Source organism: Pleurodeles waltl, chromosome 2_1 (assembly GCF_031143425.1).
Source record: "Pleurodeles waltl isolate 20211129_DDA chromosome 2_1, aPleWal1.hap1.20221129, whole genome shotgun sequence".
NCBI lineage: Eukaryota > Metazoa > Chordata > Amphibia > Caudata > Salamandridae > Pleurodeles > Pleurodeles waltl.
The window spans coordinates 299,906,260-299,921,241 of NC_090438.1; the positions used below are offsets into that span (position 1 = coordinate 299,906,260).

At 45.5% G+C, this 14,982-nt stretch overlaps 1 protein-coding gene across 6 annotated transcripts in view; it reads left to right on the plus strand.

Moving 5' to 3' along the window:
- The window catches only part of MBNL3 (muscleblind like splicing regulator 3), a 525,152-nt gene that overhangs the window by 70,349 nt on the left and 439,821 nt on the right, over positions 1 to 14,982 (plus strand). Inside the window, exon 1 of one of the 6 annotated variants that reach the window (XM_069212522.1) lies at positions 13,358 to 13,589. The exons of the other annotated variants lie outside the window; for them this stretch is intronic. The gene's annotated coding sequence lies outside the window, so the exon portion shown is untranslated. Of the gene's footprint in view, positions 1 to 13,357; positions 13,590 to 14,982 lie in introns of those variants that run through there. 6 annotated transcript variants of the gene reach the window in all.

The following is a 14,982-nucleotide window of genomic DNA, read 5'->3' on the forward strand; positions in this document are numbered from 1 at the left end:
GTCAGTCTGTAAAGGTATAGCCCTCCAGGAACCTTTTGTTTCTCTAACCAGAATATGCTGCACATTCATTGCCTCTAAAGTCAGTGGAAGGGGCACCTTATTAATCTATGCTTTAATGTATTTGGTACAACCCGCTGCCATCATTGTGTCTTGAGGCAGATTACGTTCATTTGGGAGAATACCCAAAAACCTAGATTTTCCTAATTAGTTCTCAGGACCAACTTTGCAGTGTGCCTTTTCATTGGTTCTTTTAAAATCATGTTGAGACAAACCATGGCATGTTTGTGTGCTCATTCTATAACTAGGTAGGTAAATAAATAGCTAGGTATACACACAGACATATGCATATGCATATAAAGATAAATGGACAGATCTATGGATAAATAGAAAATACTTATGGATAGATAGAAATGCTAATGAGTTTACAGAGAGACAAAAGTATTGAGCTTTGTTAGGCCCTAGGGACCCAATCCCCCAAGGCCACTAATTAAAATTAACAGGGGGCACACAGCCCCCTCCCAGGCCGATTCCGGCACTGGGGACCCCATTCCTCGGGGCCTGGTGCATTTTTTAGGGGAGACACAAGGCTCCCTCCTTGGGCCACGATTCCCCCCAGGGAATCCATCCCCCAGAGCCCAGCAACTTATCTGCGGGGGAGGTGGGCACACAGCTCCCTCCCTGGGTTGATTTAAACCCTAGGGACCCCATCCCCTCGGACCTCACACCATATTTGAAGGGGGGCATGTGGATTCCTACCTGGGCCGATTTCGGCCCCATGGACTCCACTTCTGGGGCCTGACACCATATATAAGGAGAAGAGGGCACGCACCCACACTCCCGGGCCAATTTCAGTCCAGGGGATCCCATCCCTCAGGGCCCAGCTGAATATACAAAGGGGAGCAGTAGGGCTCCCCTTCTCAGGACGATTTGGGCCAAAGGGACTCCATCCCCTGGGCCCAGCCAAGTATGTGAAGGCCCAGCAACATATTTGAGAGGGAGGGAGGCACACAGCCCCCCTTCCCGAGCCGCTTTTGTCCTGGGGTCTCCATACCCTCTGGCTTGGTCAAGTATACAAAGGCGGAGGGGGATGTTGCGGCCCCTCCCAGGGCTGATATTTGGCCTGGGACCCCATTCCTTTGGGCATGGACAACAAAGGGTGGGTAACCTAGCGCCCACCCAGGGCACCTTCCCCACTATCCCCACTATCTTTGGAGGTGGTGGGGGGCTAATAATGCTCTCCCTGCAGGAGGGAGCAATATTTTCATCTGTTGCCCTGCAAGTCTATCTGCGGACAGGGAAACAAATAAAAAGTCTGCTACCAGTGGACTGAAGCATTTTTCATGCTCCCGCCCAATGGGAGCAGACTTAGGGCCTGATTACAACTTTGGAGGAGGTGTTAATCCGTCCCAAATGTGATGGATATACCACCAGCCGTATTACGAGTTCCATAGGATATAATGGACTCATAATACGGCTGGTGGTATATCCGTCACTTTACTGTCACTTTTTGGACGGATTAACACCTCATCCAAAGTTGTAATCAGGCCCTTGGTGTTTGCATTCCCTTGGCAGGAGGTTTTGAAATTGCTCCCGGCAAGCGAAGCAAACACAGGTTTCCCTGCCTGCGCTTGTGCCGGCAGCGAAACCGCTATGTCCCTGGTGTGGGCACTCTGATACAAAGCCTGAGCCGGCCCTGGGGGATGTGGTCTTGAGGAACATTAATGACTCAGGGAGGGGCCCATTTGACTCACCTCCTGTTTGCATACACGGCATGACCCTGGAGGATGGGGTCCCTGGGCCAAATTCAGCTTGGGGAAGATAGCTGCATGGACCCCTGCCTCTTTTCCATAATTGACTGGGCCCTGGCCTCCCTCCCTCTTTGCATATTCAACTGGGCCCCGGGGTTGGAACACGGGTGCCAAAATTGGCCTTTAATTTGAGGAAACTGCTTTTGCTTGATGAATTGTTCGAGATTTAAAGTGTATGGCTACAAGTTTTAAGTTACGTGCACAGTAATGACAGTATTTTTTCGATGTTTTTTAATTTAACTCACAATACTAAGTGACTCAAAATGGCGTGCATGTCAGGTGATCAAGGCCGTGCAGGTCAGCCAAAATATGTTATGGCAAAGAGAAATTTGAAAATAATAAAGAGGTTGAAAAGCATTGTATGTGCCTATACACGAACAATTTAGTCCTCTCACAGCACGCTCTAGAGCTGATGCCTGCTTCAGGGATAGATCAATTCCCTGTAATATCTCCTCACCAAAACAAAAAGAAATGCACCACTCCAGGAAGTCCAGTGTTAATTTTTAATGAAATCAAAAGCCACAAACAACCATCACTGACACATTTGACATACAAGGTCTTGATCACGAGATATATGTATATATCACAAGCTCCTTCCTGATCCAAAGGACGGCAGGCACTTGGGGCACTTCATAGACCTTGTTTATTGCAGAAAAAGTGACAAAAAGACACATTTCAACAGGACGATATATATATTTTTAATCACAATCCAGCACTCAAACCTTTCACTTATAGATAATTACATATCTATAGGCTTTGGAATGCAATAACAGCCATCATTTTTGGAAGCAAATGACCTTCTCGTATCCAGAAATCACATACGTCCTATATCTTGGACTATATAACCTTGTCTGATGAAAAGAGTTATAAAATATTCTGTGGTATGTGGAGGCAAAAAATATATTGTTGACTGATTCGTGCAAGAACAGAATATCTGAATATGTTTTAGAATTAAAAACATCCGGAAGTGGGGTGATAAGGAATTGAGTAATCCTAAGTGATTAAGATATGTAATACGTTTACATTAGAGGGGTACATGATACCCCTGAATCATACAATAAGTTGTGTGATTTGTTGCATTTGGTGTTGGAATAGTTAGGTGGAATAGTTAGGTGTCTGAGATTTAAGACCTGATTTAGATTTCAGGGGACGGGTTATCCTGTCTTCTAAAATATAAATCACATAGGAAACTATGGGATTTATGGGGATGGGATATCCCTCACCATTGTGACGAATAACCTGTCTGCTAATATCGCCAATATCTAAATGAAGCCCCTAGAGATTCCACCCAGCCTGTTGTGAGATACCTCCCTGTGGTATGCATTGGGAAGTGCATGTGCGCACACGCATATATATACACACACACACACACTCCTTCTTCTTGGATAAGGGGGAATAGATCAGAGACTGAGGCCACACCTGACCCACCCACTCCCATCTTCACAGGTTGGTGCTGGGTCAGTAAAGCACACTTCCTCTACATCATCAGACGGCAAGCTGGGAAAGGCTAGTGTCAGAATAGTAGTTAAGCAGGTCATTTATCTGCCAGGGGCAGCTGCGCATTAGTTCAGCTGACCGGATGGAGGTCGGAGGTGCCTGTTAAGCTAACCAACCCGCCATGTTCTATATATGGTATATCGATGCTAATGTTCATCTTCCTTGACTCTCAGACGGGTGCACAACTGGCATGAGTGGCACAGCCACAGCACCTCCTTGCTGGTCCGTGAATGGATCCCGATCACCACGATGGAGAGCCCGCCACTGATAGATATCCCTAAAAAAGTTTTTAAAGTAGTCAGATTCAGATAACCATGTTAACTAGTGTATGGTCAGAGGAGAAGTATTTTATTAAATCATTCCATCTCTTAACAGGAGACCTTGGAATAATGTCATCTGTCATGGTAAGAGAAAAAACTGATAATGGAGGTTCACAAGAGGTATTGAAAAAATATAATTGTTTTGCAAACCCGCATGTGTAATTAACGCTGGGGTCGTATCTAGAGTATTGTGTCCAGTTCTGGAGGTCACACTTTCTGATCTTTATCCACGGGTGGGTTCTGATCTTTAACCGTGGGTGGGCTGGTAACATTGTATGTTTTTAAACGCCCCCTGGTGTTACCAGAAGCTCAAGGCTTTAAACATGGACACTTAGGAAGGAGAGAAATGAAAAGGTTTGGCCGTGGTGTCTGTAGGTGAACGTGTGCATCAAGTAAATAACTACCCTAGCATACCTGACTTTCTGTAAGAGATTAGAAGTCTGCCACTTGGATGGAGGGAAATGGCCTCTTACAGAAAGTTGTGAGGAAGGAACTGAGAGACGATTCAAAGCTACAGTGGTGCCGACATACACAGAACATACTAAAGACTCGGGGCATTTATTACCACCGAGAGAGCAAACCTTATCAGGACGCAGTGTAAGGGGGTCTGTGTGTCCAGATATGCCGGAGAAGTGGGCCTGGCTCAGAGGCCTGGCTGGTGGCCCTGGCTGCCATTATCTACTTACAAGGTTTTTTTTCTATTTTGTAACAATACCCCTCCTTCCTCCCGGCCTTAAGTGCTCCGTGGACAGGGTTTGACAATGCGGAGAATTTACACATGTCCGCAGATAGCCACACACAACCTTTTCATCTTATGTTATTCTAATACATGATAACTAAAACAGCAGTATTTTACCAGAAATTCTCCTCAGTATACACCGAAACTGTCATTTTCTATTGCACGGCATTGTAAACAAATGCAAACGCACTCAACCTTGAGATATTACGGCATTATATGTACCCTGTGGTGATTGGTAGGCATTTTGCTTCTTTTTCGATACACGGTAATCTTTACTGCATTTCTGCTTCACAGTGATACATACACTGTAGTATTGAATGTGTTTCTGCTTCACAGTGATTCACTGTAATATTAACTGCATTTCTTCTTCATAGTGATACACTGTAATATTGACTGCAGTTCTTCTTCGTAGTGATACACTGTAATGTTAACTGCATTTCTTCTTCAAAGTTAATACACTAACATTTACTGCATTTCTGGTTCACAATAATACTCAAATATTTACTGTTTCTACTTCACAATGATACACCCTAATATTTAGTGCATTTCAACTTCACAGAGATACACTAATATTTGCTGCATTTCAGCTACACAGTGATACTCTAAAATGTTAACTGCATTTCTGCTTCACTGTGATACACGGTAATATTTACTGCATTTCGGTTTCACAATGATACACTGTAGCATTTACTGCGGTTCTGCTTCACAATGATACACTAATGTTTAATGCAGTTCTGCTTCACAGTAATATACAAGTACTTACTGCATTTCTACTTCACAGTGATACACTGTAATATTTACTGCATTTCGACTTCACAGTGATACACTGTAATATTTACTGCATTTCGACTTCACAGTGATACACTGTAATATTTACTACATTTCGACGTCACAGTGATACACTGTAATATTTACTGCATTTCTGCTGCACAGTTATATTCTCATATTTACTGGATTTCTTCTTCACAATGATACACTGTAGTATTTACTGCATTTCTGCTGCACAGTGATACACTGTAATGTTTACTGCATTCCTGACAATTACCTCCTGCTGGTGATACTTTCAGACTGTCTGTTCTCAGGCAGGCAAGAGTTCTAAAAGTTCATGAAAGTTACTCAGTAGATTAGATTATGTCCCTACAGCCCCGTACATGCTAACTGCGAAAAATAGTGCATGCTGTTGTGTACACATTAAACGGGATTGAGGTAAGATGTGTACTTCAAGGACAAGTTATTACCCAACATGAAAGATACACAGGTATCCCTGCAACTTGTATTTCCGGCACTCCACTGACACATCTCCTGTTCAAGCGACTTCAAAATTGAATGGTTTAGAACTTAGAAAACTGTACAGTTGCAGGCCTTACTTGTCACAATGTAAATGCTTCCTGTTTTTTGCTTTGGGTTCTTTCAAGTGCTTGACTGAAACATATTTACAAGGATGGGTTCCACCAGAAGGGACAGATGTAGCACGCGTTTCAGAAAGAAGTGCATTGAGAACTCCTAGTGTGTTAACACATTTCATGTGGATTGTGGGAAGTTCAAGAGCACACTCAAAAGAGGAGCTGTACCTAATGTTAAGTTACTTACAGGTAATCTTCATTACTCCTGGTCCGGTAGCCCTCATCCCATTCATTACGTAATGGAGAGAAATCTCTGCATGACAGAAAAAGAACACGAGGAATGCTGCGTACATACCCCGCCCCCACCGGGGAGTACATAATCATGTACTTACCCAGCATTTCCTCCTGAACTACCAAGCCACGAAGGCCTGCCATCCGGGAGGGAGGGCGGGGCGTAATGAATGGGACGAGGACTACCGGACGAGGAGTAATGAAGATTAAGTAACTTAACATTATCCCCATATCCTACCGTCCTCGTCCCCTTCATTACATAATGGAGAATACCCAAGCCGAAAAAAACGGCCTGAGAGAAAGACTATCAAAGAATCACAAAGGCAAACCACAGGTACATGCCAAAAAGTGATTTAATGAAAAAACACCAAAGTTGGAGCAAACTGCCTGAAGAACCACTAATCCAAAATGAAGGTCATCCCCCAGCACATTCTGAAGATGATAGTGGGAAACAAAAGTATTAGCAACTGCCCAAGTTGCTGCCCGACAAATCTCAGAGATGTAGACCCCTTTAATTTCTGCCCAAGAGGCAGCCACACCTCTGGTAGATGGACCCTGCACACCACCGGGAGGGGGCCAACTCATTAGCCTGCTTCAGCCATTTACCGATGGAAAGAGAGGACGTCCGTTCTCCCAAAGAAGAGGAGCCAAAGGAAAGAAAAAGAGAATCAGACTTACGAAAAGGGCGATTCCTGTCAAGATAAACCAGAAGAGCCCGACAAACATCCTGCAAAGACCAATCCAGATCTCCCGTCCCCAGGGACTCTACCGGCAGGAAAGGGAGAACAATCTCCTGGGAACGATGGAATTGAGAAGCCACCTTGAGAACAAAGGTTAAATTCAGGCCCAAGACCAATCCATCCTTGGAAAAAGAAAAAAAGTGTTCCCGAGCCATCAAAGTGCCCAACCTCCCAATTCGCCTAGCTGAGGAAATAATAACCAAAAACACCACTTTGAAAGTTAAAAATGTAATATCAGTTGTTTCCAGAGGCTCAAAAGGGGAGGACACCAATGAGCGAAGCACAAGAGGCAAACACCATAACGGAAAAAGAGGTTTCACCAAAGGACGTATCAGCCAGTACCACATCAAAGGAAATATCCGACAGGAATTCCACCTGATGTTCAATAAGGGACATGAGCTCAGAGCAGTTCGAGGACCCATCCAGTGTCTTATTCAGGGCTTTGAGATCAGACAAGAGAGATTGATCAACATATATGTCCCATAAATGCCAGCCCGCAACGCCAGGTGCGTCCCAGCATAAGATTTCTTCAGGGACACATCCACCTTCTTGTCTACTGAATCCCTAATCACAGCATCCTCAGCCAAGGACGTATGTCCAACCAAACTGGTGACAAAAGAGTCAATAGGAACAGAGTCTGGCAACACCTGGCCATATCCTGCAAAGGTTACAACTTGGCCATAAACAGGGAAGCATAATTTTGTCAGGATCTTTCCACTCCCTTTTAATCACCTCCTGAATACAAGGATGAATAGGGACATCCACAGGCACAGTACTCTGAAATTGGCACAAAAGAGAGCCAGACGAAGTCTCAGGAACATCAACCTCAGGAAAGTCCATGTTCAACTTCACATGCTTCATCAAAGGAGGCAACAACCCTTAGGAAACATATTTGCCCTTCTGTTCCTCCGGAGAAGGACCCTCTAACTCAGAACTGGAGGAGGGAGACGCAGCCACCCCAGAAGGAACCACCTCAGGAGGAGCCACTTGAAACTCCAACAATGTCTCGCTAATAATTTTGCGCAGGTGGGCATTATCTCTCTTTCTGCTCCTCTGAGTATGCCCATGGGAAGAGGAGGAGTACGAAGAAGAAGAAGAAGAGGAGGAGGGAGAAACCTCCACATACTTCCTTTTAGCTGTGTGCTTCCCATACCAACACATGTAGCACCTCCACAAACCGGAGCCAGCAACTGACCAGGAAAAAGAAGGAAGGAGTGTTAAAAAAAAGAAGAACCCCCCCCCCAAAAAAAGAGGGGGAAAAACGATATGTAGCAGAAGCCCCACCCCTAACAGGAGTCCCAGAGGAAAAGCACGCCGCAAAAAAATCCATAAATTCACCACAGAAAATGCCTTGTGTCAAAATCAAAGCATAACTGTTAAAGTAAATAGAACAAAATACCTGACATCCATCGGGATATGTGCGGCGACTTCCTCATCCCAACCGCATAGTTAACAGATGGAAGCAGGACCCGAGAGTAGGGATGCGCTTCCTGTATACTCTGCCACCCCAGCCGCAAAGAGCCGAGCAAAGGACCCACCCAGCGGCAGGATAGAGGAAGCACGGAACTGCAACTAGGCCAAGCACTCATGCAGAAACCCAGCGCCAAAAAGCTTCCCCACTGCCCAGCCGGAGGAAGCAAGGACAACACACATCCTGAGGAGCAGCTCAGTCCTCGTAACCCCTTTCACGGACAGAAAAAAGAACAGGAGGAATGCTGCGTAAGTAAATGATTACGTACTCCCTGGTGGTGGCGGGGTATGTACGCAGCATTCCTCGTGTTCTTTTTCTGTCATGGAGAGATTTCTCTCCATTACGTAATGAAGGGGACGAGGACGGTAGGAAATGGGGGGGAATACACTTGGCTGCTACAACCCACCTCCACACGTGTTTATTGTGGTCGCATGGGAGACACTAAGCTGTTAAGTGCAAGGTTTCTGCCTGGTTCTGTATATTTATTGGTTATAGGGAATCAGTCTGAATTTTTAGGTTTGGTTTGCTAAAGACATCTTGGGGACTTTCAGAAAGTTGACCTAGGAATGAATTCCACTTGTTTTTGTCATTGGCTTTGTGGTTTGTACCTTACACTTTTCAGCTTCCATTTTCTGGCTTTATTTGTTTTAGGTTCTTCAGGTCCAGTTTGTCCCTCCTGTTGCCTAAATCGTAGTTTCTGTATCCTCTAACTAACTCGCTTTATGATAACAGGCCTTTAAACCGTGTTCTTATCTTGTCACATTTGCTGTGCATTCAAAGACTGAAGGCAAACATGAGGTGCTGTTTTCCAAGGGTGCTTGTTTATTTTTCTTTCTCTGACTTAAACTTGAGAGTATTGATGTGCCAATCTTGCTGGATACTGGGGGTAGGACACCGTTTTTGTTTCTAGCACTCAACAGGGTTTAAATGAATTAAGTATTTCAGAATATATAAGAATTAGGACGGCACAAATGAAGCACATTTTTGTCATTTCTGAAGTGTGTTGGAAACAAATACTTTAATATGATCGAAACTAATCATTAAACAAGGTGATGCAATTTCAACACATTTTCTTCTGTGCGGTTTATAGTTGTATTAGTAAAACTGTATGTCTGTCCAAATGCAATGGTCATTTCACTTGAAAATGTGTTGTCTGTAATGGCAGTGTGCTACCGCACCATGAATAGTGCACTCTGCACCACTCCTCTCCACTGCATTGTACTCTGCACCACTCCACTTTACACCACTCTATGCCACTGCACTCTCCGCCACTATGCCTCTCTACCATGTACCACTTTACTCTATGCCAATGCACTCTACATCACTCCAGTCAAGGCCAAACCAATCTACTCTGCACAACTCTACTCGATGCCACGGTACTGTATGCTACTATACAACACTGCACTCTACACATCTGCACTCTACACCACTGCACTCTATGCCTGTACACTCTATCCCAATGCACTTTACGCTGTACCACTCAACTCTTTGCCCTTGCACCCTACTCCAATTCATTGTATGCCACTCTAATCTACTCTGCGCCACTTCACTCTACACCACTTTACTCTATGCCATTCTACTTTATGCCACTCTACAGAACTGCAATCTACCCTGCACCACTCTACTCTACGCCACTTCACTCTACTCTGCGCCACTCCACGCTACTCTGTTCTACTCTGTGCCACTTCACTCTATTCCCCTGCACTCTGCACCACTCAACTCATAATCACGGTACTCTGTGCCACTGCATTGTACTCTGCATCACTGTACTGTACGCCACAACTCTGTATGCCACTCTACTCCACTCTACACTACTTCACTCTGACACGAAACTCTGCAGCACTGCACTCTCTGCCACTGAACTCTATGCCAGTAAACACTGCACTACTCCATTCTACTCCACTGCACTCTTTGTCACTGCACTCTATAGCACTGTACTCTACTCTGCACCTCACTATGCTACTATACTTTGTACCTCTCTATGCCACTCAACTCTACTTTGCACCCTGCCACTGCACTGAATGCCACTTAACTTTCTTCTGCACTCTACACCACCACACTGCATGCCACTCAACTCTACTCTATGCTGCTATGCTCTGCATCACTCAACTCTACACCACTCTGCACCATGCCACTGCACTCTAAGTCACTTTACTGTACTCTGTGCCACTCTACTCTGCACCACTCTACTCTGCACCACTCCATTCTATGCCAATCATCTCTGCCACTCCACTCTGCACTATTCCACTCTGCACCACTGCACTCTACTATGCACCACGCTAATCTATGCCACTGTATACACGATGCTGCATTGTACTGCACTTAATGCCACTATACTCTGCAACACTTTACGTTAATGCACTCTACACCAGTCCATTCTACTCTATGCCACTCCAGTGTGTGCCATTATATGGGATTCCACACTATGTCACTCCAATACACGGCACTCTCTGCCACTCCACAACACTCTACTCTACTCTTCGCCATTTCACTCTACAACACTCCACATCACTCTCCTCTATGCCACTAAGTTTTAGCCATGCTGAACAGCAATCAACCTGGTGAACTACATGGCTAAAACACATTGGCCAAGCCAATACCACTTGCATAGGCGAGACCTCTTGGCTTTGCTAATGCTTGTTATTTTAATGAGTTGCAGCACAATATGACCTCACAGACTGCTTGAGCCTACCAACTAGAGTGAGAGGATAGGCTCAAAACAAAATAGGGACAGTATTATTTAATTTAGCAGACTAATGAGGACTCCACTCTCCCCCCTTGCTTTGTCTTGGGAACTCAGCCCCCGTTTCGGGTTGTTTGTCTGGCGCAGGCTCCTACCAGATCAGGGGGCTCACTAATTTCTATAGCAACTGCTTGATACGCTGAAAACCTGACTTTTACATGTTATCTGTTGTACGAGGCAGCAACGAGGTTCCTGCAGATGCGGACCCTGTTCTTTATGTTAGGTTTAATTTGGGACTTGCACTGATTTGAGGTTGGGGAGTTCACCTTCTGCTTTAGTTCTGACGCATGGAATGACCTGGGAGAATACTTCCTGGGTGACCTGCTGTACGCATCTAGATCATGGCAGCTTAAGCGTCCAGCCTTCTTCATTGCCTTCACTCTTGATTACATCTGTTTTGACCATCATACCATCCTTAGGGGCCCCTTCCATCCATTAGGTTTACAATACTGAACAAACAGTCAGAGGAGATGACCACTATCCTTTGTCCTAATGTATGGGGCAGGCTCTTGGCAGTCTGGGAAACCTACCTTCTTCATTAGCTCTCTGTACTGGATGGGCTAGCGGAGGCCTTGTGAGTTTACCCATACCTTACATCGACAGAATGGGTGCACTCCTTGAAGGATAGAAAGCCATCCCCAGTATTATGTGTATTAAATGGAGTGAGCTGCAGACAGGAACAAGAGCCATCCCATTTCATAATATCTAATGACCGGGGAGAGCCTAATAAGGGGGACTTCACCCCCCTTCATTATGGTTGTTACGTCTGAGAGATGCAGGGCAGCTCCATTAATTCTGTAGTACGGAAAGACCACTAACAGGGTAGGACGTCATCATGTTCAAAATGCCAATTTTATTTAGTTGACCTCTTGTCTGGCTGGGTTGGCCTCTCTCTATATTTAGTTGATTGTACATGGCAGGGTCCAAGCACATCCTTGTACTCCCACTGGGATTCTGACATTCATCTGCAGCTTCTTACTGAGCATTTGTACTCAGGATCTCCAAGGAAGGCAATTACATACCTTCTATCTGCAGTGTCTCCCGCCCATGTAAATAATTTTTCCAGTGTTTTTCATTAGTATGTTGCGTATTTCTTCCATGTAGATTGCAGTGCTTCATTTGAGCCGGTGGTTTCTGGTGCTCAGCACTGGCACTTAATTGTCAATAACAGCACTTATGACAGCTGCCACATGGTGGTGCCATTTGCGTAATTTAAACATAAGTAGAACAACAGTTGATTATTATTTCAATATGCATTTAAAACAACTAATACCTGCTGCCAAACCATTCTTTTAGCTTTGGGGCCTTGAACAGTCTGAGTTGTCAAACGTGTGGCAGTCTGACGGTTAGCAGTTGTGTAGGTACCGTCACTGGCAGCGCCGGTAGTGGCAGTAGTTGGTGCGAGCTGCGGTGGCTTCCTGAGAAGGGCTCTGGCACCTATTTATTTAAATTATTCACTGGTAGATTGTCATCCAAAAAACTATGACATCTTCCATGTTTCTCGTAGTGTGTGTTTATTTCAGTGATGGCTGATAATGTTTTAACAAGATCAGGAAAATCCGGCATCCATTTCAGTATTAAGGCAATTGCTCACCAATCCTGTCGGCTTGTATAAGACCATGGTGACTACAGGCCAATCCGGACAGTCCTGGCATGTACTCTGAATTTGGGGTAATGGCAAACAATCTTAAAGACCCCAATTAGAACAAATTGATTATTAACCATCTTTAGTAATCCTTTGGTGTCAAGACCATTGTGAACCAATCATAGACAACCCAGAGCAGTTGCTAACCAGACCTATGTAATCCCACAAGATCAGGGGTATTTCTTTCTAATTTCTAAGAGTTCCATGAGCTCAGGGCAGTTACTTCTCGGTGAACCAAATGTATGGAATTCTAGTGATTGAAGTCAGGGTGAGTGTTAGCCAATCACATGAGCTCCTGTTGGATCAGAAATGGTGAAATGGTTTCTTGCCCATTTCAGTGTCTCTGGTGTGTTCAGGTGGATTTTCAGTCGATAGCAGAGACCACGGGGTTGGTGGGGGTGTGGGGGGTGAGGGGGGGGGGGTCAGGTTGCTTTTCAGTTTCAGCAGTGCTTTGAAAATCCCATACAGGAGCCATTGACTCGGTGAGCTACACAAGGTCCCTGCTTTATAGTCTTTTGAAATTGATCTGTGGATGCAGACTTTTTTCATTGGGCACACAGTGCAATTGCCACATACATACTGTTTATTTTTGTCCCCAAGCTCCTGACTGCACATGTTCAGTTAGAATGTCCCTACGTAATCTGATCTGTGCCTCAGAGCCGTCCAGAGCCTGCGAGCAGCACGCTGCAGACATAAGCTGAGTCAATAAGGAACTGTATTCAGCCCGAGGAAACGGCCTCGTGATCGGGGTTTGATTGGCAGACCCGCAAGGGTGGGACTTTCGCAAGAAACAGCTCAGGTTTGGCGGCACATCTGCATTGGCAGCAACGACTTTATGTCTTTGTCGGGATGAACCCAGGTCCTTCTGGAATATTGTGCACGCTGGATTTGTACAGAGCGCGGCGGTAGTGGAGTGCGCCAGGGGGGCCATGCTCTGCGAGTTAGGAAGTACTTTAGCTTTGAAAAGGCGCCTCGAAACGGAGCTGACTGAGGTAGGAATACGATGTGACCAGCTGTTGTAATTGAAAACTACCCTCCTCTGTACTTTTCTGGGCAAAGTCACGCGATTACATAGGAAAACTCTGCTTTTGGGTCCCCTACAAACAAGTGCGTTTTTCAGATACACCAGTGTGCAAGGACGAATGGCTGGCTGTACATCCTCAGTTGTATAGGACGCCGGGCTGCGCATCGTGTGGCCGGAAGCGCGGCGTAGCTGCTTTCATGTAGACTGCACTGGGGCGGCAGCTGGAGCGCCAGTTTCTTCACTTCCTGTTCCAGGTCTGCTCGGAAGCAGCAGTATTTTTCCACATGAAAATGTGCGCCTTTGATACTGGCAGGACGGTAGACGTTCACTGCTATTTCCTGCATACATCAAAAATTAAATGAGATGGATTGGGTTTCGTGGCAGATGATTTTTGACTTTATGAAACGTAGACACGGTGTGATGTGAATAGAATTTTTTTTTTCTACAGGAATTGTAACTGCCATTTGAGTGGTAATAAAAGTAACTTAGTAATGTCAGTGTACATATCAGCCTTTCATCTTAGAGCATGACACCAGTGTGGCAAGTCCAGCTTGGGAGCTAATGCTAGTACGCTGCGAGTGGGCACACTTAGACCTGTGGTTTAGGGGTGCTAATGCTAGTGTCGTGCGAGTGGGCACTCATCCCAGTGGGTGTGAATTCTAGTACTCTGCGAGTGGGCACACATCCCATTGGGTGTGAATTCTAGTATTCTGCGAGTGGGCACACATCCCAGTGGGTGCGAATTCTAGTACTCTGCCAGTGGGCACACTTAGACCAGTGGGTGTGAATGCACTTCGTACTCTGCGAGTGGGCACACTTAGACCTGTGGTTTAGGGGTGCTGCTAGTATCGTGCTAGTGGGCACACATCCCAGTGGGTGCTAATTCTAGTACTCTGCCAGTGGGCACACTTAGACCAGTGGGTGCGAATGCACTTCGTACTCTGCGAGTGGGCACACTTAGACCTGTGGTTTAGGGGTGCTGCTAGTATCGTGCTAATGGGCACACATCCCAGTGGGTGTGAATTCTAGCACTCTGCGAGTGTGCACACATCCCAGTGGGTGTGAATTCTAGTTCAATGCCAGTGGGCATTCTTAGAGCAGTGGGTGTGAATTCTAGTACTCTGCCAGTGGGTACACTTAGACCAGTGGTTGTGAATGCTATTACTCTGAGAGCGGGCTCACTTGGACTAGTGGTTGAGGGGTGCTAATGCTAGTATTGTGTGCTGAGCACAATTGAGCAGTTAGGTGATGTGAATGGTAGCATTAAAAGACATACCGTGCGAGCCAGTAGATACAGACCAGCAGTCAAAGGCCGTTAATGCTAACACTGTACAAGGGAACACAGTTAGATCAGAGGATGA